The sequence below is a fragment of the Oncorhynchus masou genome, chromosome 3 (genome assembly GCF_036934945.1).
Source record: "Oncorhynchus masou masou isolate Uvic2021 chromosome 3, UVic_Omas_1.1, whole genome shotgun sequence".
Classification (NCBI taxonomy): Eukaryota; Metazoa; Chordata; class Actinopteri; order Salmoniformes; family Salmonidae; genus Oncorhynchus; species Oncorhynchus masou.
Window position 1 is genome coordinate 5,050,198 of NC_088214.1, and position 15,000 is coordinate 5,065,197.

The 15,000-nt window shown below is 44.4% G+C and overlaps 1 protein-coding gene across 1 annotated transcript in view; it reads left to right on the forward strand.

Annotated features, from left to right (window-relative positions):
• The window catches only part of LOC135509096 (netrin-G1-like), a 194,617-nt gene that overhangs the window by 175,650 nt on the left and 3,967 nt on the right, over positions 1-15,000 (forward strand). The window lies entirely within an intron of this gene.

The window sequence follows — 15,000 nt, forward strand, 5'->3', positions numbered from 1 at the left end:
GTGTGTGTGTATGCGTGTGTGTGTGCGTGCGTGTGTGCGTCTCAGGGCAACTCAATGAGCGGGTGTTGTTGTTCTTTGTTTTCAAAACTCTTGAGAGTTCTCACGTCTGTCTAACAGAGTACTAATGATAGATTAGATTGGACAGGGTAGATTACCATAGATTAGATTGGACAGGGTATGGACAGGTTGATGGGGGAGTCATTATTACCACAATCCTTTTATTGACCATTAAAGACTGATCACGGTTAGGTTCATCTTCATATGATGAACAAACAAAAAAAATCTGAGTAAATGAGTTTTCACTAATGCAGCAGATATGACAGAACTGTGTTGGTAGTACTGTAGAAAAACATCTATTCAATGTCAACTCAAGACACAGAGTGAAAGATGCTGTCTGGACAATATATGGCTTTTCACTTATATTATTATGTGGGATACAGTACTGCACAGAATGTTCCTTTGATACAGTACCTTAACTCCACACTAAATCTGTTCACCTCCACCACATCCCACTCATTTGACTGTTGGAATCCAGGGGAAGTCAAACACGTCAAAGCAGTTTGTCTATGGTTTCTTCTCAACTCCAGCTCTCTCTCTCTCTCTCTCTCTCTCTCTCTCTCTGTCTCTCTCTCTCTCTCTCTCTCTCTCTCTCTCTCTCTCTGTCTCTCTCTCTCTCTCTCTCTCTCTCTCTCTCTCTCTCTCTCTCTCTCTCTCTCTCTCTCTCCCTCTCTCTCTCTCTCTCTCTCTCTCTCTCCCTCTCTCTCTCTCTCTCTCTCTCTCTCTCTCTCTCTCTCTCTCTCTCTCTCTCTCCTTCTCTTTCTCTCTCTCTCTCTCTCTCTCTCTCTCTCTCTCTCTCTCTCTCTCTCTCTCTCTCTCCCTGTCCCTCTATCTCTCTCTCTCTCTCTCTCGCTCCTATCCCTCTCTCTCTCTCTCTCTCTCTCTCTCTCTCTCTCTCTCTCTCTCTCTCTCTGTCTCTCTCTCTCTCTCTCTCTCTCTCTCTCTCTCTCTCTCTCTCTGTCTCTCTCTCTCTCTGTCTCTCTCTCTCTCTCCCTCTCCCTCTCTCTCTCTCTCTCTCTCCTCTCTCTCTCTCTCTCTCTCTCTCTCTCTCTCTCTCTCTCTCTCTCTCTCTCTCTCTCTCTCTCTCTCTCTCTCCTCTCTTTCTCTTTCTCTTTCTCTCTCTCTCTCTCTCTCTCTCTCTCTCTCTCTCTCTCTCTCTGTCCCTCTATCTCTCTCTCTCTCTCTCTCTCTCTCTCTCTCTCTCTCTCTCTCTCTCTCTCTCTCTCTCTCTCTCTCTCTCTCTCTCTCTCTCTCTCTCTCTCTCTCTCTCTCTCTCTCTCCCCCTCTCTCTCTCCTCTCTCTCTTCTCTCTCTCTGTCTCTCTCTCTCTCTCCCTCTTCTCTCTCTCTCCCTCTCTCTCCCTCTGTCTCTCTGTCTCTCTCTCTCTCTCTCTCTCTTTCTTCTTTCTCTCTCTCTCTTCTCTCTCTCTCTCTCTCTCTCTCTCTCTCTCTCCCTGTCCCTCTATCTCTCTCTCTCTCTCTCTCGCTCCTATCTTCTCTCTCTGTCCCTCTATCTCTCTCTCTCTCTCTCTCGCTCCTATCTTCTCTCTCCTATCTTTTCTCTCTCTCTTTCCTCTATCTCCTATCTTTTCTCTCTCTCTCCTATCTTTTCTCTTTCCTCTCTCTCCTACATGTTCTCTCTCTCTCTCTCTCTCTCTCTCTCCCTGTCCCTCTCTCTCTCTCTCTCTCTCTCGCTCCTATCTTCTCTCTCTGTCCCTCTATCTCTCTCTCTCTCTCTCTCTCGCTCCTATCTTTTCTCTCTCTCTTTCCTCTATCTCCTATCTTTTCTCTCTCTCTCCTATCTTTTCTCTTTCCTCTCTCTCCTATATTTTCTCTCTCTCTCTTTCTCTTTCCTCTCTCTCCTATATTTTCTCTCTCTCTTTCTCGCTCTCTCCCCTTCTCTGTCTCTCGCTCCACCCCTCCAACCTTTCCTAAGCCCAGTTAATCAGGCCTACAGATGCTGGGGGAAAAACAATGTTTCCGGGGTCTTCTGGAGGACGTGGAGCAGATGGATAATCCACAGATCCACTGCCAACAAAGTAAACTCTGTAAAGTCTGCAGATTAGAGACCTTTGAATCTGAATCTGAGGCAGAAAGTCAGTCTGCTGCTGCAGCTGAGAAGCTGAGAACGTCCATACATTTAAACAATGGTAGAAGCTGTTCAGGCTAGGCCACGACATGCAAAATATAAATTGTTAGTTGATCAATAGAATATTGAGTTTCTATGTACTGCTCTGAGATTAAATAGGCAATGATGTCGCGCTCCTATCGCACAGCAATACTGTAGCCATACAACTTTTTTATGTTATATAACCTTTATTTAATTATTTTAGAATAAAAAATAAAACCACATAGATTTTCGCTCTTCCCACTAACGACAAATGGCTGCATTCTTGTTAGTGATGTCAGAGGCCAAATAAATATCCCGTGGAGTACCACAGGGATCCATTTTAGGGTCTCTCTTATTTCTTAATGATATGCCAGGCACAGTAAAACTCCTGCTTTATGCTAATGACTCAGCCATACTGGTATCAGGGAAGGATATAGTTTACATAGAGGACACTGAGTAAGGAATTGCATTTTGTTACAGATTGGTTAACTGACAACAAATTGTCACAACATTTGGGAAAAACTTAATCGATTTTGTTTGCAACAAAACTTAGATTGCTTAGGGCTGACAAAATAACGGTAAACTGTGCAGGCAAGGAGATCTAAAACAAGCGTATCTTATCCTGGGGTGTCCCTAGATCAATCCCTTACTAGAGACCTGATTGCTGCTAAAAGTCATTTTAAAATGGTGAACAAATTGAAATGTTTATATCGTAATACTAGATATTTTAACATTGAAGAAACTGCTTGTCTCAACCTTGATTCAGTGTCATTTTGAATATGCCTGTTCTGCTTGGTATAGTTTGCTATCAAAAAAGCTGAAAAGGAATTGTAGGTCATGAAAAATAATGTTATCAGGTATGTACAGTGGGGAGAACAAGTATTTGATACACTGCCGATTTTGCAGGTTTTCCTACTAACAAAAAATGTAGAGGTCTGTCATTTTTATCATAGGTACACTTCAACTCTAAGAGACGGAATCTAAAACAAAATTCCAGAAAATCACATTGTGTGATTTTTAAGTAATACATTTTTGCATTTTATTGCATGACATAAGTAATTGATACATCAGAAAAGCAGAACTTAATATGAGGAAACCAGAGAACATACGTTTCATACATTCTTTACCAGTTTGCCACAGTGGTGGGTAGTATATGGGGCTAAAATATAGGTGGGTAGTATATGGGGCTAAAATATAGGTGGGTAGTATATGGGGCTAAATTAAATATATGGGGCTAAATTATAGGTGGGTAGTATATGGGGCTAAAATATAGGTGGGTAGTATATGGGGCTAAATTATAGGTGGGTAGTATATGGGGCTAAAGGTGGGTAGTATATGGGGGTGGGTAGTATATGGGGCTAAAATATAGGTGGGTAGTATATGGGGCTAAATTATAGGTGGGTAGTATATGGGGCTAAAATATAGGTGGGTAGTATATGGGGCTAAAATATAGGTGGGTAGTATATGGGGCTAAAATATAGGTGGGTAGTATATGGGGCTAAATTATAGGTGGGTAGTATATGGGGCTAAAATATAGTATATGGGGCTAAAATATAGTCCCTATATGGGTAGTATATGGGGCTAAAATATAGGTGGGTAGTATATGGGGCTAAATTATAGGTGGGTAGTATATGGGGCTAAAATATAGGTGGGTAGTATATGGGGCTAAATTATAGGTGGGTAAATGGGGCTAAAATATAGGTGGGTAGTATATGGGGCTAAAATATAGGTGGGTAGTATATGGGGCTAAATTATAGGTGGGTAGTATATGGGGCTAAAATATAGGTGGGTAGTATATGGGGCTAAATTATAGGTAGGTATATGGGGCTAAAATATAGGTGGGTAGTATATGGGGCTAAAATATAGGTGGGTAGTATATGGGGCTAAAATATAGGTGGGTAGTATATGGGGCTAAAATATAGGTGGGTAGTATATGGGGCTATGGGGCTAAATATAGGTGGGTAGTATATGGGGCTAAAATATAGGTGGGTAGTATATGGGGCTAAAATATAGGTGGGTAGTATATGGGGCTAAAAGTATATGGGGCTAAAATATAGGTGGGTAGTATATGGGGCTAAAATATAGGTGGGTAGTATATGGGGCTAAAATATAGGTGGGTAGTATATGGGGCTAAAATATAGGTGGGTAGTATATGGGGCTAAAATATAGGTGGGTAGTATATGGGGCTAAAATATAGGTGGGTAGTATATGGGGCTAAAATATAGGTGGGTAGTATATGGGGCTAAAATATAGGTGGGTAGTATAAAATATAGGTGGGTAGTATATGGGGCTAAAATATAGGTGGGTAGTATATGGGGCTAAATTATAGGTGGGTAGTATATGGGGCTAAATTATAGGTGGGGGTATATGGGGCTAAATTATATGTATATGGGGCTAAAATATAGGTGGGTAGTATATGGGGCTAAAATATAGGTGGGTAGTATATGGGGCTAAAATATAGGTGGGTAGTATATGGGGCTAAAATATAGGTGGGTAGTATATGGGGCTAAAATATAGGTGGGTAGTATATGGGGCTAAAATATAGGTGGGTAGTATATGGGGCTAAAATATAGGTGGGTAGTATATGGGGCTAAAATATAGGTGGGTAGTATATGGGGCTAAAATATAGGTGGGTAGTATATGGGGCTAAAATATAGGTGGGTAGTATATGGGGCTAAAATATAGGTGGGTAGTATATGGGGCTAAAATATAGGTGGGTAGTATATGGGGCTAAAATATAGGTGGGTAGTATATGGGGCTAAAATATAGGTGGGTAGTATATGGGGCTAAAATATAGGTGGGTAGTATATGGGGCTAAAATATAGGTGGGTAGTATATGGGGCTAAATTATAGGTGGGTGGTATATGGGGCTAAAATATAGGTGGGTAGTATATGGGGCTAAAATATAGGTGGGTAGTATATGGGGCTAAAATATAGGTGGGTAGTATATGGGGCTAAAATATAGGTGGGTAGTATATGGGGCTAAAATATAGGTGGGTAGTATATGGGGCTAAAATATAGGTGGGTAGTATATGGGGCTAAAATATAGGTGGGTAGTATATGGGGCTAAAATATAGGTGGGTAGTATATGGGGCTAAAATATAGGTGGGTAGTATATGGGGCTAAAATATAGGTGGGTAGTATATGGGGCTAAAATATAGGTGGGTAGTATATGGGGCTAAAATATAGGTGGGTAGTATATGGGGCTAAATTATAGGTGGGTAGTATATGGGGCTAAAATATAGGTGGGTAGTATATGGGGCTAAAATATAGGTGGGTAGTATATGGGGCTAAAATATAGGTGGGTAGTATATGGGGCTAAAATATAGGTGGGTAGTATATGGGGCTAAATTATAGGTGGGTGGTATATGGGGCTAAAATATAGGTGGGTAGTATATGGGGCAAAAAATATAGGTGGGTAGTATATGGGGCTAAAATATAGGTGGGTAGTATATGGGGCTAAAATATAGGTGGGTAGTATATGGGGCTAAATTATAGGTGGGTAGTATATGGGGCTAAAATATAGGTGGGTAGTATATGGGGCTAAAATATAGGTGGGTAGTATATGGGGCTAAAATATAGGTGGGTAGTATATGGGGCTAAAATATAGGTGGGTAGTATATGGGGCTAAAATATAGGTGGGTAGTATATGGGGCTAAAATATAGGCGGGTAGTATATGGGGCTAAAATATAGGTGAGTAGTATATGGGGCTAAAATATAGGTGGGTAGTATATGGGGCTAAAATATAGGCGGGTAGTATATGGGGCTAAAATATAGGTGGGTAGTATATGGGGCTAAAATATAGGTGGGTAGTATATGGGGCTAAAATATAGGTGGGTAGTATATGGGGCTAAAATATAGGTGGGTAGTATATGGGGCTAAAATATAGGTGGGTAGTATATGGGGCTAAATTATAGGTGGGTAGTATATGGGGCTAAATTATAGGTGGGTAGTATATGGGGCTAAATTATAGGTGGGCTATGTACAGGTGCAGTAATCTGTGAGCTGCTCTGACAGTTGGTGCTTAAAGCTAGTGAGGGAGATAAGTGTTTCCAGTTTCAGTGCTTTTTGTAGTTCGTTCCAGTCATTGGCAGCAGAGAACTGGAAGGAGAGGCGGCCAAAGAAAGAATTGGTTTTGGGGGTGACTAGAGAGATATACCTGCTGGAGTGTGTGCTACAGCTGGGAGATGCTATGGTGACCAGCGAGCTGAGATAAGGGGGGACTTTACCTAGCAGGGTCTTGTAGATGACATGAAGCCAGTGGGTTTGGCGACGAGTATGAAGCGAGGGCCAGCCAACGAGAGCGTACAGGTCGCAATGGTGGGTAGTATATGGGGCTTTGGTGACAAAACGGATTGCACTGTGATAGACTGCATCCAATTTGTTGAGTAGGGTATTGGGTATTGATTGAGCATGTTTCAGTTTAGGTCGCCTAGCAGCACGAGCTCTGAACAGGGGGCACCGGTACCGAGTCAGTGTGGAGCGACACAGGTTAGTTGAGGTAATACAGTGGGGAGAACAAGTATTTGATACACTGCCGATTTTGCAGGTTTTCCTACTTAAAGCATGTGGAGGTCTGTAATTTCATAGGTACACTTCAACTGTGAGAGATGGAATCTAAAACAAAAATCCAGAAAATCACAATGTATGATTTCTAAGTAATTTTATTGTTGGCCATTGTTTTATTGCATGACATAAGTATTTGATACATCACAAAACCAGAACTTAATATTTGGTAGAGAAACCTTTGTTTGCAATTACAGAGATCATACGTTTCCTGTAGTGCTTGACCAGGTTTGCACACACTGCAGCAGGGATTTTGGCCCACTCCTCCATACAGACCTTCTCCAGATCCTTCAGGTTTCGGGGCTGTCGTTGGGCAATACAGACTTTCATCTCCCTCCAAAGATTTTCTAACTGGCTAGGCCACTCCAGGACATTGAGATGCTTCTTACAGAGCCACTTCTTCGTTGCCCTGGCTGGGTGTTTCGGGTTGTTGTCATGCTGGAAGACCCAGCCACGACCCATCTTCAATGCTCTTACTGAGGGAAGGAGGTTGTTGACCAAGATCTTGCGATACATGGCCCCATCCATCCTCCCCTCAATACGGTGCAGTCATCCTGTCCCCTTTGCAGAAAAGCATCCCCAAAGAATGATGTTTTGCACATCAATGCTTCACGGTTGTGAGGGTGTTCTTGGGGTTGTACTCATCCTTCTTCTTCCTCCAAACACGATGAGTGGAGTTTAGACCAAAAAGCTCTATTTTTGTCTCATCAGACCAAATCACCTTCTCCCATTCCTCCTCTGGATCATCCAGATGGTCATTGGCAAACTTCAGACGGGCCTGGACATGGCTTGAGCAGGGGGACCTTGCGTGCGCTGCAGGATTTTAGTCCATGACGGCGTAGTGTGTTACTAATGGTTTTCTTTGAGACTGTGGTCCCAGCTCTCTTCAGGTCATTGACCAGGTCCTGCCATGTAGTTCTGGCCTGATCCCTCACCTTCCTCATGATCATTGATGCCCCACGAGGTGAGATCTTGCATGGAGCCCCAGACCGAGGGTGATTGACCGTAATCTTGAACTTCTTCCATTGTCTAATAATTGCGCCAACAGTTGTTGCCTTCTCACCAAGCTGCTTGCCTATTGTCCTGTAGCTGGTCTTGGCCATTGTGGAGAGGTTGGAGTCTGTTTGATTGAGTGTGTGGTCAGGTGTCTTTTATACAGGTAATGAGTTCAAACAAGTGCAGTTAATACAGGTAATGAGTGGAGAACAGGAGGGCTTCTTAAAGAAAAACTAACAGGTCTGTGAGAGCCAGAATTCTTACTGGTTGGTAGGTGATCAAATACTTATGTCATGCAATAAAATGCTAATTAATTACTTAAAAATCATACAATGTGATTTTCTGGATTTTTGTTTTAGATTTTTGTTCCGTCTCTCAGAGCTGAAGTGTACATTTGATTAAAATTACAGACCTCTACATGCTTTGTAAGTAGGAAAATCGCCAAAATCGGCAGTGTATCAAATACTTGTTCTCCCCACTGTATATATATGTTGAATGTTCCACCTGGGACCCACTAAGGGGTACAGGAGTTCCGGGAGGTGGGCTTGTTGCTTGGAATTGACCAACTTAAACTTAATTTGTTTGAATCCAGAAAAACCACATTGATATGGACCAACTACAATAAACTTGTAAAATCCCAAGAGTAAACAGTCCTGCGAGGAGTGTTTTCACATACAGTCATTTGTCTATGGAATAGCCTTGGAGATTAAGGAAAAATTGGAAATAGATTTGAAAAGCAGTCAAAGGTTTTCATTTGGATAAGGTTGTCTAAGTAAGAGAAACTACGTGTCAGTAGGGGGCACAAGGGGCAGTGGATTGTATTTATTTGGAGTGGATTGTATTTATTTGGAGTGGATTGTATTTATTTGGAGTGGATTGTATTTATTTGGAGTGGATTGTATTTATTTGTATGATGTATAATTAATAGATAGTTTTAATGTGAAATGAATTTGGTTGATTTTTAAGTTTAGGGAGAAGTGCAGGAAATAGTGACACTTTTTAAGATGTCAATATAAATGATTGTATTTATGGTTGTTTGAAATTTTGTCTTGTCTTTTAATCATTATGTTTTTACCATCAAGGACCACTACGTAAACAAGCTTTTTAATGAATACTTTCAAGTGATATCCTCTGGTTCCACATTGTACATTCTGTTGTATGTGTCTGTTATCCAAAATTTAATTAAAAACAAATAAAACATAAAAAGCTTTTCATCATATGCCCAATTTGCACAATATATTTACTTGCCAGCTTGCAATACAATATTTCAACCACCAGCAGATGTGTTCTAACGTTTATGGGGAAGTGAGCATATTATCACTTATTACATTTTTATAAATGCCAACTTTTGCTTGCAAACTGGTGTACGCATCTTTTGGGATCTATTTTTTGTACATATGCAGGTTTTATAAATGAAGGCCCCTGTTGTTTGGACCTTATACTAATACTTATATTGTACTTTATACATGATCCAGAGCCATTTTTTACACAGAAACGTTAATGAGATTCATCCTTATGCAGGAAGAGAGAGTCCCAATAATACTCCAATCTCTTGGCAAATATTATATCATCGTAGATGTCTCTGTAAGAAGAGAGGGAGGAAAATTAGCATTTTTATTCAATCTATTTTCATCTATTTGCATTCACACCCCTACTGTATGTCAGAACATGCGCAAATTATGGAACGAATATTACAAAACAGTCATTATTACTTAAGCAAAAGTGTGTGTTTGTTACAATACTTCAATACAATCCTAACATCTTAGCTTTTGGCATTCGGATCATAGTGTTTGCTGCCTGTGATGTTTACTCCAGCCAGGGAGGAACTATAATGGGATCATCTGCACATGCCAATTTGCATTCCAAAGGCACCAATCACACGTGGAGAGCCTGGTAGGAGGGCACCAATCACGTGGATAGCTTGGTAGGAGGAAGCCAATCAAGTGGTGAGCCTGATCGGAGGGCGTCAATCATGTGGAGAGCCTAATAGGAGGGAACCAATCATGCGGAGAGCCTGGTAGGAGGGCACCAATTACATGACGAGGATGATAGTTGAGAGCCAATCATGTGGATAGCCTGCTGTGGGTTATTGGTTCCTTTTGTTTCAGTGTTATTTTCTCTCAAATCCCCTGTGGTCTCTTAAATATTACACCTCCGCAAGGTCTTCTTCTATGGTCTCAGTCATAAACAATCACTTACACAGTCTTTTTTTGAAACCGAAGTGAGCGGATGTGTCCCAATACTCACAGATTACGTTTACGTCCACACTAATAATTTGGTATTAAACTGATTATGGCAATAGGCCAATTATGGTATTAGTTATGTAAACACCTCACTCTATTATCTTAATACATTTAAGTCATTTAGCAGACGCTCTTATCCAGAGCGACTTACAAATTGGTGAATTCACCTTCTGACATCCAGTGGAACAGCCACTTTACAATAGTGCATCTAAATCATTAAGGGGGAGGGGGGTGAGAAGGATTACTTATCCTATCCTAGGTATTCCTTGAAGAGGTGGGGTTTCAGGTGTCTCCGGAAGGTGGTGATTGACTCCGCTGTCCTGGCGTCGTGAGGGAGTTTGTTCCACCATTGGGGGGCCAGAGCAGCGAACAGTTTTGACTGGGCTGAGCGGGAACTGTACTTCCTCAGTGGTAGGGAGGCGAGCAGGCCAGCGGTGGATGAACGCAGTGCCCTTGCTTGGGTGTAGGGCCTGATCAGAGCCTGGAGGTACTGCGGTGCCGTTCCCCTCACAGCTCCGTAGGCAAGCACCATGGTCTTGTAGCGGATGCGAGCTTCAACTGGAAGCCAGTGGAGAGAGCGGAGGAGCGGGGTGATGTGAGAGAACTTGGGAAGGTTGAACACCAGACGGGCTGCGGCGTTCTGGATGAGTTGTAGGGGTTTGATGGCACAGGCAGGGAGCCCAGCCAACAGCGAGTTGCAGTAATCCAGACGGGAGATGACAAGTGCCTGGATTAGGACCTGCGCCGCTTCCTGTGTGAGGCAGGGGCGTACTCTGCGGATGTTGTAGAGCATGAACCTACAGGAACGGGCCACCGCCTTGATGTTAGTTGAGAACGACAGGGTGTTGTCCAGGATCACGCCAAGGTTCTTAGCGCTCTGGGAGGAGGAAACAATGGAGTTGTCAACCGTGATGGCGAGATCATGGAACGGGCAGTCCTTCCCGGGAGGAAGAGCAGCTCCGTCTTGCCGAGGTTCAGCTTGAGGTGGTGATCCGTCATCCACACTGATATGTCTGCCAGACATGCAGAGATGCGATTCGCCACCTGGTCATCAGAAGGGGAAAGGAGAAGATTAATTGTGTGTCGTCTGCATAGCAATGATAGGAGAGACCATGTGAGGTTATGACAGAGCCAAGTGACTTGGTGTATAGCGAGAATAGGAGAGGGCCTAGAACAGAGCCCTGGGGGACACCAGTGGTGAGAGCGCGTGGCGAGGAGACAGATTCTCGCCACGCCACCTGGTAGGAGCGACCTGTCAGGTAGGACGCAATCCAAGCGTGGGCCGCGCCGGAGATGCCCAACTCGGAGAGGGTGGAGAGGAGGATCTGATGGTTCACAGTGTCGAAGGCAGCCGATAGGTCTAGAAGGATGAGAGCAGAGGAGAGAGAGTTAGCTTTAGCAGTGCGGAGCGCCTCCGTGATACAGAGAAGAGCAGTCTCAGTTGAATGACTAGTCTTGAAACCTGACTGATTTGGATCAAGAAGGTCATTCTGAGAGAGATAGCGGGAGAGCTGGCCAAGGACGGCACGTTCAAGAGTTTTGGAGAGAAAAGAAAGAAGGGATACTGGTCTGTAGTTGTTGACATCGGAGGGATCGAGTGTAGGTTTTTTCAGAAGGGGTGCAACTCTCGCTCTCTTGAAGACGGAAGGGACGTAGCCAGCGGTCAGGGATGAGTTGATGAGCGAGGTGAGGTAAGGGAGAAGGTCTCCGGAAATGGTCTGGAGAAGAGAGGAGGGGATAGGGTCAAGCGGGCAGGATGTTGGGCGGCCGGCCGTCACAAGAAGCGAGATTTCATCTGGAGAGAGAGGGGAGAAAGAGGTCAGAGCACAGGGTAGGGCAGTGTGAGCAGAACCAGCGGTGTCGTTTGACTTAGCAAACGAGGATCGGATGTCGTCGACCTTCTTTTCAAAATGGTTGACGTAGTCATTTGCAGAGAGGGAGGAGGGGGGGGGATTCAGGAGGGAGGAGAAGGTGGCAAAGAGCTTCCTAGGGTTAGAGGCAGATGCTTGGAATTTAGAGTGGAAGAAAGTGGCTTTAGCAGCAGTGACAGAGGAGGAAAATGTAGAGAGGAGGGAGTGAAAGGATGCCAGGTCCGCAGGGGGGCGAGTTTTCCTCCATTTCCGCTCGGCTGCCCGGAGCACTGTTCTGTGAGCTCGCAGTGAGTCGTCGAGCCACGGAGCGGGAGGGGAGGACCGAGCCGGCCTGGAGGATAGGGGACATAGAGAGTCAAAGGATGCAGAAAGGGAAGAGAGGAGGGTTGAGGAGGCAGAATCAGGAGATAGGTTGGAGAAGGTATGAGCAGAGGGAAGAGATGATAGGATGGAAGAGGAGAGAGTAGCGGGGGAGAGAGAGCGAAGGTTGGGACGGCGCGATACCATCCGAGTAGGGGCAGTGTGGGAAGTGTTGGATGAGAGCGAGAGGGAAAAGGATACAAGGTAGTGGTCGGAGACTTGGAGGGGAGTTGCAATGAGGTTAGTGGAAGAACAGCATCTAGTAAAGATGAGGTCGAGCGTATTGCCTGCCTTGTGAGTAGGGGGAAGGTGAGAGGGTGAGGTCAAAAGAGGAGAGGAGTGGAAAGAAGGAGGCAGAGAGGAATGAGTCAAAGGTAGACGTGGGGAGGTTAAAGTCGCCCAGGACTGTGAGAGGTGAGCCGTCCTCAGGAAAGGAGCTTATCAAGGTATCAAGCTCATTGATGAACTCTCCGAGGGAACCTGGAGGGCGATAAATGATAAGGATGTTAAGCTTGAAAGGGCTGGTAACTGTGACAGCATGGAATTCAAAGGAGGCGATAGACAGATGGGTAAGGGGAGAAAGAGAGAATGACCACTTGGGAGAGATGAGGATCCCGGTGCCACCACCCCGCTGACCAGAAGCTCTCGGGGTGTGCGAGAACACGTGGGCGGACGAAGAGAGAGTAGTAGGAGTAGCAGTGTTGTCTGTGGTGATCCATGTTTCCGTCAGTGCCAAGTAGTCGAGGGACTGGAGGGAGGCATAGGCTGAGATGAACTCTGCCTTGTTGGCCGCAGATCGGCAGTTCCAGAGGCTACGGAGACCTGGAACTCCACGTGGGTCGTGCGCGCTGGGACCACCAGATTAGGGTGGCCGCGGCCACGCGGTGTGGAGCGTTTGTATGGTCTGTGCAGAGAGGAGAGAACAGGGATAGATAGACACATAGTTGACAGGCTACAGAAGAGGCTACGCTAATGCAAAGGAGATTGGAATGACAAGTGGACTACACTTATCGAATGTTCAGAACGTTAAGCTTACGTAGCAAGAATCTTGACTAAAATGATTGAAATGATACAGTACTGCTGGCAGTGGCTACGTTGTTGACACTACACTAATCAAGTCGTTCCGTCGAGTGTAATAGTTTCTACAGTGCTGCTATTCGGGGGCTAGCTGGCTAGCTAGCAGTGTTGATTACGTAACGTTACGTTAAAAGAACGACAATAGCTGGCTAGCTAACCTAGAAAATCGCTCCAGACTACACAATTGTCTTAGATACAAAGACGGCTAAGTAGCTAGCTAGCTACGATCAAACAAATCAAACCGTTGTACTGTAATGAAGTGAAATGAAAATGTGATACTACCTGTGGAGCGAGGCGGAATGTTGACCGGGTTGTTGAAGTTCAATTCGGAAGACGTTGGCTAGCTGTTGGCTAGCTAGCTAGCAGTGACTCCTACGTTAAGGACGACAAATAGCTGGCTAGCTAACCTCGGTAAATTAAGATAATCACTCTAAGTCTACACACTCTAAGCTACACAATTACCTTGGATACGAAGACAGCAAAGACAACTATGTAGCTAGCTAACACTACACTAATCGAGTCATTGAGTGTAATAGTTTCTACAGTGCTAGTGGACGTTAGCTAGCTGCTGTGCTAGTGGACGTTAGCTAGCTGCTGGGCAGAAGGCAGTGTAGACTACGTTAGGACGACAAAATACGATCAGCAAAGACAACTATGTAGCTAGCTAACACTACACTAATCGAGTCATTGAGTGTAATAGTTTCTACAGTGCTAGTGGACGTTAGCTAGCTGCTGTGCTAGTGGACGTTAGCTAGCTGCTGGGCAGAAAGCAGTGTAGACTACGTTAGGACGACGAAATACGATAATTACGCAATTATCTTTGATACAAAGACGGCTATGTAGCTAGCTAAGAAGAAATTGCTAAAATTAGACAAATCAAACCGTTGTACTATAATGAAATGTAATGAAACGTTATACTACCTGCGGACCGAAGTGTAGATGCGACCGCTCGCTCCAACCCGGAACTAGGCAAGTCAGTTAATACGCAGATTAAAACACATGATTTTCTGTGCAATTTTTCAAATTCTTAGGCAGAAATGGCTTAATCAGAGTTACAGCAGTGTATGTGATCTGAGAGCAGAGCTAGCACGATCAGCACTAGCACAAGCAGCGCTAGCACGAGCAGAGCTAGCACGATCAGCACTAGCACGAGCAGCGCTAGCACGAGCAGCGCTAGCACGATCAGCGCTAGCACGAGCAGCGCTAGCACGAGCAGCGCTAGCACGATCAGCGCTAGCATGAGCAGCGCTGGCACGATCAGTGCTGGCACGAGCAGCGCTAGCACGAGCAGAGCTAGCACGATCAGCGCTAGCTCGAGCAGCGCTAGCACGAGTAGAGCTAGCACGATAGGCGCTGGCACGATCAGCGCTGGCACGAGCAAATTCCCATCAGGCAACCTGATTTCAGATATAAACAGGATTTTAGGGAAATGATTCTTCTTGCGAAGCATGTAAATGTTTAAATCAAACTATAATATTCATCTGACTATTCACAAAATGGTATTGTTGTGTGCATATAACCGTACTCACAGATGGCCTCCTTTTCTAGTTCACACTTATTGTAAATTTGTATGGATTTGCATTAGTATGTAAAGTTATACCTCTCTTTTCTATCATGGGAGTTATTACATAAAACAGATTTAGAATTCCGAAGAATACCTGTCATGTCGGAAAATGTTTTTCCGGAGTGTGATGTAATATACAGGACCCGTCTAGCCAGCC